Source organism: Panulirus ornatus, chromosome 55, assembly GCF_036320965.1.
Source record: "Panulirus ornatus isolate Po-2019 chromosome 55, ASM3632096v1, whole genome shotgun sequence".
In the NCBI taxonomy this organism is placed as follows: Eukaryota; Metazoa; Arthropoda; class Malacostraca; order Decapoda; family Palinuridae; genus Panulirus; species Panulirus ornatus.
Window position 1 is genome coordinate 32,714,601 of NC_092278.1, and position 10,429 is coordinate 32,725,029.

Below are 10,429 nucleotides of genomic sequence, written 5' to 3' on the forward strand. Positions count from 1 at the left end.
CACAGGCAAACGGGATCTGCTGCCGTGCAGCACAGACCAGAATTTTTCTGTTGTATATCTGGTGTCCGTCGCTTGCCCATTCAGTCAGTCAGTCAGTCAGTCAGTGTGTGTGTGTGTGTGTGTTGTGTGTGTGTGTGTGTGTGTGTGTGTGTGTATGCGCGCGCGCGTGTGTGTGTGTGAGAGTGTGTGTGTGTGTGTATGTGTGTGTGTGTGTGTACCATCACTGATTCTCTCATTATTCTTTATCACATTAATCATCACCATGATCTTAAAAATGACTAAATCTTGGACGTAAATTTACAATTTTTACATGTGATTTGTAAATTGTAAAACGTTTGGCTTGTGGTTTACAAGGTGTGTTAGGGTAAGGATTAGCAAGCGAAGTTATGGCAGAGTCCACGTGAAGTTAGGGGGAAAAAAAATTTGGCGTAAATCACAAATTTAGAATAACAATTTGGCGTTTAAACAACTTATTCCCCCATTACTAGTTGGCTAATTTGGCGTTTAAACAACTTATTCCCCCATTACTAGTTGGCTCATTTAGCGTTTAAACAACTTATTCCCCCATTACTAGTTGGCTAATTTGGTGTTTAAACCACTTATTCCCCCCATTACTAGTTGGCTCATTTAGCGTTTAAACAATTTATTCCCCCATTACTAGTTGGCTAATTTGGCATTTAAACCCGTTACTTTTCACGGCAATTAGAATAATTTGGCGTGCGAACGAGTTCAATTTTTCCGCTGATTTTTTCAGCATAATTTGGCGTTAATTCGCGTTACTTCTTATTGCTGGAAGAACAATTTAGCGTTTAAACATGTCATGTTCATAGCTAGAAGATGAACTGGGTGTTTAAACTCAATATTACCACCTGCTATTAGAATAAATTCGCGTTCAAATGCGTCATCCTCACCGTGTGAAGCAGAATAATTTGGCGTTTTAGATGTATTAATCCCCCATCCCCGATGGGATAATTTGGCGTTTTAGATACGTTAATCCCCTATCCCCGATGGGATAATTTGACGTTTTAGATGCGTTAATCCCCCATCCCCGATGGGATAATTTGGCGTTTTAGACGCGTTAATCCCCCATCCCCGGTGTTATAATTTGGCGTTATAGATGCGTTAATCCCCCATCCCCAGTGGGATAATTTGGCGTTTTAGATGCGTTAATCCCCCATCCCCGGTGTTATAATTTGGCGTTTTAGATGCGTTAATCCCCCATCCCCGGTGGTATAATTTGGCGTTTTAGATACGTTAATCCCTTATCCCCGATGGGATAATTTGGCGTTTTAGATGCGTTAATCCCCCATCCCCGATGGGATAATTTGGCGTTATAGATGCGTTAATCCCCCATCCCCGATGGTATAATTTGGCGTTTTAGATGCGTTAATCCCCCATCCCCGATGGGATAATTTGGCGTTTTAGATGCGTTAATCCCCCATCCCTGATGGTATAATTTGGCGTTTTAGATGCGTTAATCCCCCATCCCCGATGGGATAATTTGGCGTTTTAGATGCGTTAATCCCTCATCCCCGGTGGGATAATTTGGCGTTTTAGATGCGTTAATCCCCCATCCCCGATGGTATAATTTGGCGTTTTAGATGCGTTAATCCCCCATCCCCGGTGAGATAATTTGGCGTTCAACCTGGTTATCTCTCTCACCCGCTCATGGGATAATTTTGGCGTGTTAAACGGGAAATATTTGGGCGCGAAGATAGATTCTCAAATTTGAAGACCATTACCATAATGTTAGTGGAGGGTAGTTGAGGTGAAGTGGGTAATTGGGCAGTAATTAGAACGGTCTGGTGAGTAAGATGAACAATCTAGTGAGTAAATAGACCTATATTCATTTTTTTTTTCAATATTCAGAAGAACGAGTGAACATATATGGAAAATGATTTGGCGTAGAAAATGAAAGATTAGAAGTAATTAGGATAAGGTTTTGGCGTATGTAGTGAAGTGTATGTAGCGTATATGGGGAGATATGAGCGTATACGTAACAAGATACGCCATATATTGAGGAAGATTTTACGTATATGGAGAAGAATTTGCGTATATTGAGCAACGTGTGAATGTTGAATAGAATTTGGCGTATATGGAAATGTTTTTTGGAATTACATAAAAAGTTTATATATATACATATATATATATATATATATATATATATATATATATATATATATATATATATATATATATATATATATATATATATATATATATACTTATTTTATCTTATCATACTTTGTCGTTGTCTCCCGCGTTAGCGAGGTAGCGCAAGGAAACAGACGAAAGAATGGCCCAACCCACCCAACATACACATGTATATACATACGCGTCCACACACGCACTTATACATGCCTATACATCTCAACGTATACATACATATATATATACACACACAGACATATACATATATACACATGTACATAATTCATACTGTCTGCACTTATTCATTCCCGTCGCCACCCCGCCACACATGAAATGACAACTCCTTCCCCCCCGCGCATGTGCGCGAGGTAACACTAGGAAAAGACACCAGATGGCAGTACAGGGTATAACAAAACTGACACAAGACGATGGCTGAAGAAAATCCGTCAAAATAAACGGCTCAGTTGCAATTTATTTCTTCTGATTTCATCCACAGTTTATTTTCTCTGAATTTATTCTCTTTTTTGTTTAATCTTATCAAAGCGAATCATTTCTTTCTTTTTTTTTTTTTCTTTTAAGTTTCTCTCTGAAGTTTGAGAGCTTAAAAGCCTTTTTAAAGCTTGCTCCTTCTTAGCTTACCGTCTTAGCTTATTCTCTTTAAGTAAGCGTAACAGTGACCCGTATTTCTTTTCTTTTTTTTAAGCTTACTGTTAACAGGGTAGAGAGTCTGTTTTTCATGACCCTTTCCCGTTAACGGATCTGTTTTTCTCAAAGACCACCTTTTCTGTTAGCATCTGTTTCTCTATGACCCTTCCCACCAATTACAGCCGTTTCTCGTTAGCCCTTACCGTTAACAGTGTCTGTTTTTCTCATTGACCTTATCCATTAACAGCATTGAACTTTCTCGTTGACAGAATCTGTTTCTTAGTGGCTTTTCCCGTTAACAGGGTCTGTTTTTCAACAACTTTCATCCGTTAACAGCAGCTGTTTCTCGTTAACCTTTCTACCCCACCAACAGCATCTGTTTCTCGTTAACCATATCTGTTTCTCGTTAACCTTTCTAACCCACTCACAGCATCTATTCTTGTTAATCACATCTGTCTCTCGTTAACCTTTCTAGCCCACTAACAGCATCTGTTTCTCGTTAACCTTTTTACCCCATTCGCAGCATCTATTTCTCGTTAAGCACATCTGTTTCTCGTTAGCCTTTCTACCCCACTAACAGCATCTGTTTCTCGTTAGCCTTTCTACCCAACGAACAGCATTTGTTTCTCGTTAACCATATCTCTCAACACCAGCTGTTTCTCGTTAACCTTTCTACCCTACTAACAGCATCTGTTTCTCGTTAACCTTTTTACCCCACTCGCAGCATCTATTTCTCGTTAACCACATCTGTTTCTCGTTAGCCTTTCTACCCCACTAACAGCATTTGTTTCTCGTTAACCACATCTGTTTCTCGTTAGCCTTTCTACCCCACTAACAGCATCTGTTTCTCGTTAGCCTTTCTACCCAACTAACAGCATTTGTTTCTCGTTAACCATATCTCTCAACACCAGCTGTTTCTCGTTAACCTTCCTACCCTACTAATAGCATCTGTTTCTCGTTAACCATATCTCTCAACACCAGCTGTTTCTCGTTAACCATATCTCTCAACACCAGCTGTTTCTCGTTAACCATATCTCTCAACACCAGCTGTTTCTCGTTAACCATATCTCTCAACACCAGCTGTTTCTCGTTAACCATATCTCTCAACACCAGCTGTTTCTCGTTAACCATATCTCTCAACACCAGCTGTTTCTCGTTAACCATATCTCTCAACACCAGCTGTTTCTCGTTAACCATATCTCTCAACACCAGCTGTTTCTCGTTAACCTTCCTCAGTAACGGCTGTCACCATCCGTTTTCTCCCTACGGTAGGCAGGAAACAAGGCCATTGCATTGTTCTCCTCGTTAACCACCGCACGAACAGCTTGTTCAGCTTTCTTCCCTAAGCTTATCTGTTCACAACCCACGCATCTGTCCAGGAATAGTTCTTCTTTTTCTCTCTCTCTCTCTCTAAGCTTTACCTCGTCTAATGCCTTTCATAAAAGGAAAGCCTCTCTCTCATCTTTTATTAGTCGTAAGCTTACAAGTTAAAAGCTTGCTGGAGCTTAGTGGGTTTTTTTTTTTTTTCTCTCTCCGAAAGCTTGCTCGTTGAATGCCGAATACTGCTTCCTACTTATTTCACCCCTAAGCTTACACGTTTAGACTTTGATTTAGCTTTGTTGTTTCTTCCATAAGCTTATGCGCTAAAAGCTTAATGCGCTTTCATGATTTTTCAATAAGCTTATGCGTCAAAAGCTTAATATTGCTTTCAAGCTTTCATTAAACTTCTAAGCTTAAATCTTCATATGTTGGCTTTATCTTCCTCATAAGTTTTGGAAGTGTGAAAAGCCTGAAGGGAATTTTCTTCCCATAAGCTTGATGAGTCTTTCCTCCCTCTCTCTCTCTCTCTCTCTCTCTCTCTCTCTCTCTCTCTCTCTCTCTCTCTCTCTCTCTCTCTCTCTCTCTCTCTCTCTCTCCGGCTACGGGGGCAATCACACGCCTCCTTCCCTCCACCTCACACACACACACACACACTCCCCCTCAACCCACCCTCCCCACATTATGTCACCCTCGCCCTTGGGGTGTAGAACATACAAACCTCCAGCAACCAGGATCGAACCCGGGACCCCTTGTGCCACAGGCGGGAGTGCTACCGCTAGGCTAGGTGCCTTAGCCTAGCGGTAGCATTCCCGCTTGTGGCACAGGGGTCCCGGGTTCGATCCTGACTGTTGGAGATTTGTATGTTTTATGAAGGTGCGCGTGCATATGCGCTTTATTCGTATATGTGTGTCTGTGTATATATATATATATATATATATATATATATATATATATATATATATATATATATATATATATATATATATATATATATATATATATATATATATATATATATACTGAAGTTGCTGTTTACTACCTCGGAATTCGCAAAAAAACATAAGAATATAGGACGGAGATAGAGGGCAGGAGGGAGGAATGATAATAGCGGTACCTGACGGAGTCGCTGAAGGAGGGGGGCGCGAGGCGTATATATGTGTACGCGTCTATTCGTGGGGAAGTGGGGTAACTATGCAGAAGATCGTGTACGCCCCCCCACGTAAGGACGTGAGTGGAGATGGTTCAAAGCCCTTACTGTGAGGGAAGAGGTCGGCCGCTATCACCAATCTCTCTGGACCAGTATGAGGGAGAGAGAGAGAGAGAGAGAGAGAGAGAGAGAGAGAGAGAGAGAGAGAGAGAGAGAGAGAGGAGGCGGGACGCCCTCCCTACAATATTGGTGTTAGAGTTCCTGTGATTTTTCTTCTTTTTTGATCGTCTTCGGTCTTTCCTGCGGCCGGTGTATGTGGGAGGATGTGAGGGAGGTGTGTGTGGGTGAGAGAGTGTTAGAGGAGGGAGACAGTGGGGGATGGGAGACGAGATGCACACTAACTTGCGTACACATGCACATACACACGCACACGCACCAGCATACACTCACAAGTTGAAATATATATATATATATATATATATATATATATATATATATATATATATATATATATATATATATATATATATATATATATATATCCCTGGAGATAGGGCAGAAATAATACTTCCACGTATTCCCTGCGTGTCGTAGAAGGCGACTAAAAGGGGAGGGAGCGGGGTCTGGAAATCCTCCCCTTCCGTTTTTGATTTTCCAAATGAAGGAACATAGAGGGTAGCCAAGTGAGGATATATCCTCTAAGGCCTCAGTCCTCTATTCTTAACGCTACCTCGCTGATGCGGGAAATAGCGAATATGCATAAAAAAGATTATATATATATATATATATATATATATATATATATATATATATATATATATATATATATATATATATATATATTTATATATATATATATATATATATATATATATATATATATATATATATATATATATATATATATATATATATATATATATATATATATATATATATATATATATATATATTATCCCTGGGGATAGGGGAGAAAGAATACTTCCCACGTATTCCCTGCGTGTCGTAGAAGGCGACTAAAAGGGGAGGGAGCGGGGGGCTGGAAATCCTCCCCTCTCAATTTTCTTTAATTTTCCAAAAGAAGGAACAGAGAAGGGGGCCAGGTCAGGATATTCCCTCAATGGCCCAGTCCTCTGTTCTTAACGCTACCTCGCTAACGCGGGAAATGGCGAATAGTTTGAAAAAAAATATATATATATATATATATATATATATATATATATATATATATATATATATATATATATATATATATATATATATATATATATATATATATATATATATATGTGTGTGTGTGTGTGTGTGTGTGTGTGTGTGTATCGTTATAACTACACAGCTTCTATGGCTATGACGTATTTGATGACGTTATTCGCCATCGGGTTGTCCCCCCCCCCAACATAAGCACTCAGTACCCAGCACTCCAGCCTGACCCACAGCGCCGGGCATGACAACCGATGGCGTCTATGTTCCGGACGACCAATACAGAAGCGCTTCAGTATTTCAGTATAATCCCCATTAGCGACACGGCTTCCACGAACGGGAAGGGAAACCCATTACCAGCCTCTAATTTTAAGGAGCGGGAGACCCCCCCTCTTTCCTTCCCTCCCCTCCTGGAGGCTGCCGAGCGTTCTATAAATACGGGATCCGAAACCACTCCTTCCTTCCTTCCTCCATCTCCTCTCCCACAGCAGACTACTAAGCGATCAGATCATCATGGTATATAATGCTCAAGATTGAGACATCGGATATAAACATCTTCTTACAATGACTCCCGGACTGGTAGGATATTAGGATATATATATATATATATATATATATATATATATATATATATATATATATATATATATATATATATATATATATATATATATATATATATATATATATATATATATATATATTATCCCTGGGGATAGGGGAGAAAGAATACTTCCCACGTATTCCCTGCGTGTCGTAGAAGGCGACTAAAAGGGAAGGGAGCGGGGGGCTGGAAATCCTCCCCTCTCAATTTTTTTTAATTTTCCAAAAGAAGGAACAGAGAAGGGGGCCAGGTGAGGATATTCCCTCAATGGCCCAGTCGTCTGTTCTTAACGCTACCTCTCTAACGCGGGAAATGGCGAATAGTTTGAAAAAAAAAAAAAAATATATATATATATATATATATATATATATATATATATATATATATATATATATATATATATATATATATATATACATATATTTATATATATATATATATGTGTGTGTGTGTGTGTGTGTGTGTGTGTGTGTGTGTGTGTGTGTGTTAGAAACATTATCGGATTCAGCCATGACGTGGGTCGCTTAGTGAGTACCAGATGATGGGTGTTGGGTCGCTCAGCGAGTACCAGATGAGGGGTGGTGGGTCGTATGGAGAGCACCAAATGAGGGGTGGTGAGTCGCTTCGTAAGTACCGGATGAGGGGTGGTGGGTCACACGGAGAGTACCAAAGGAGGAGGGGCGGTGGGTCGCTTCAGGTTAGGTCATCAAGTCATGATGGCCTCCTCCCAACGTCCCTTGATGTCCCATCGGGAGCCAGCAGAGGCTGCAGACGAGGCCCAGCCAGTGAACAAGTCGATGGCTAGACCTCTCTGCTTTAACTATGTATTGTGTACCTGGGTAAAGGACGTTCCGTTTTCTTTCTTTCTTTCTTTTTTTCGACCTCTGGTCAGAGGAAGATACTGTAGGTAGCTTTATTTCCTTAAATCTAACGGAGGGATGAAATCATGGATTTGAATAACATGCATGGCTCACCTTGTCTCATGCAGAACAGGGGCCCCTCTAGGAGGAGAGAGAGCGAGAGAGGGTGCGGCCCGGGCCACTCAACTCCATCACTAGCGGTGGTGACCCGGGTCTTTGGCCTCCTTCCACGGGGCTTTCACAGGCACGAGGATTTGCTCTCTGGTCTGGTCATGTAATCTTGCCTTCCCTCCTCCACGTCACTAGGAGCGTCCCCTTGAGTCCAAGAGACGTATGATATGTGATGTGGCTTCGTGGCTCAGTGAGCGACTGTGGGATCACTCAGAAACCTTGGATTATCTGAGGCTAGCGGCCGTGAGGAGGAGTAGCTGCTGCCACAGACACGCATACACACACTCACACACACACACACCCGTGCCAGGAAGGGAGCCGTCACACACCCCTGCCAATAGCGGGAGCGGCCGTCGCACAGGAGTGGGAAGCCGTCACATTAACCCGTGCCAGCCGCGTCACACGTAACGTTCACGCCAGCAGTTGAGACAGCCGTCACACACACACCCACCCACAGCCAGTAGTGGGGCAGCCGTCACACACACGCCCACAGCCAGTAGTGGGGCAGCCGTCACACACGCCCGCCCACGCGCGGCACAGTATCTCCCCCGACCAAATGAATCACTCCGAAAGCTGACGCCAAAAACTCACGGGCGAGCGGGAAAAAATCCTGGAATCCATGTCAGACGGCCGACGCTGCAAAACGCTCTCCCATCCACCAGGCGACGAGGGCTAGACCCAGTTTTCATCTGGAGTGATCCATCAAGTCACTCAAACACATCACTTCCAGGTCTCCCGCAGCAGCTGGACCGTACTCACTCCTGCTGACATCGTATGAGGATCGTCTCTCTCTCTCTCTTGCTGTTGCTGCTGGGGTTTTGAGGAGGAGGAGGAGGAGGAGGAGGTAGGGAAACTGACGAGGAAAGGGGGGAGGGACGTGTGTCCGTCAAACGGAGACTGCCCGTAACAACTCAGCCGCTTTGTATGTTATGCGAGTAATTTGTCGTCCCGACCAGCGCGCGCGTCGTCCACGGACACTGCCAACAATTATTCACGATCCTCCTGTGTTTCCCCCCACTTGCTCGGCTGTCACTTGCTCGGCCAATGGGAGGGTCGTTCATTCAAAGTTCACTTCGAACAGTCACAAAACTTATACCGTGTTTCTCATTGTGTGATCTTACGTGCTTGCTTCCTTGGTCCTCACATTTTTATACACGAATAAGAAGAAAAGATGGCGGGGGGGAAAACATCACCATGATGGAAAGGTTGTCAGGAAGATCATGATCCCTGGCAGGTAAGGCGTCACCACGGGCGTGGGCGGAAGGGTTTGATCAAGGTGGGCGAGGGGAGAACGCGGGCCGAAGCGAGAGCGTCCAGGGCCGGGGGCCGCAGCCAAACGCGAGCGTCCGTCCACCTTCCCCCACCTCGCGAGGGCAACTGACGCGCGCCAACCTAGCGAGGTCACATTTCTCAGGCTCGGTGGCAGTCGGGGGAGATCTGCGTGACGCCTAAATGCCTCTTTTCCACTACTACATCTTCTCTTGCCCCCCCCTCACCCCACTCTTCCTCCTCCACCCACCACCACCACCACCTCTCCCTCCTTCCCCTTAACCCCCTCCTTCTCCTCCTCCTCCTCCTCTTTATTTTTGCACCACCTCCTCTCCACTCGTACGTTTTCTCTTGCCCTTTGAAGCCCTTTCTGGATAATGATGTCCTTGATAGATAGTTACGAGGCAGCCGGGACGAGGGGGAGATACACTTATCTCCTGAGCGGAATGAGAATTGCGTTGTGGGTTTCAGATCCAAGGGACGCCGAGGGAGGTTGACCTCTGAGACGCCACTGTTTGTTTGATAGGTCGTTTCGGTGGCAACGGGTCGGTCTTAGTTGCTGGAACCCGGAGCAATAATCACAACGATTACCATTCTTCTTGTAAAAATAGCTTCGCCTTTTCCAGACAATATATATATATATATATATATATATATATATATATATATATATATATATATATATATATATATATATATATATATATATATATATATATATATATATATATATATTGGTCTATGTCTTTTTTCTTTCAAGAAGATTGACCAAAACTGAACACAATTTTCAAATGGCTTGTAAAGAGTGAGGATAATTTCCTTAGATTTTAATTCGAAAGCCCTTCTTCTGAATACAAGAATATTTTTGCTCTTTTCACTGTTTCTCTGAACGGCTTCCTCGGCTTTTAGGTCACCACTGGTTATCAAGCCCAAGTCTTTTTTCCTCATTTACCTATTGTGGCTCCACAGATTTCCTTCTGCAGTTTGCCTTCACGTTTTCACTACTAGTGTGTTAAGCTTTGCCTTTACCGATAACAGAACTTCATTTTCCACCTGTGA

The 10,429-nt window shown here is 42.8% G+C and overlaps 1 protein-coding gene across 1 annotated transcript in view; it reads right to left on the reverse strand.

Annotated features, from left to right (window-relative positions):
* LOC139765647 (uncharacterized) overlaps positions 1 to 8,696 on the reverse strand; it is a 138,250-nt gene extending 129,554 nt beyond the window's left edge. The window contains exon 1 of the mRNA XM_071693342.1: positions 8,045 to 8,696. The gene's annotated coding sequence lies outside the window, so the exon portion shown is untranslated. The remainder of the gene's footprint in view (positions 1 to 8,044) is intronic.
* Positions 8,697 to 10,429: the final 1,733 nt, after the last annotated feature.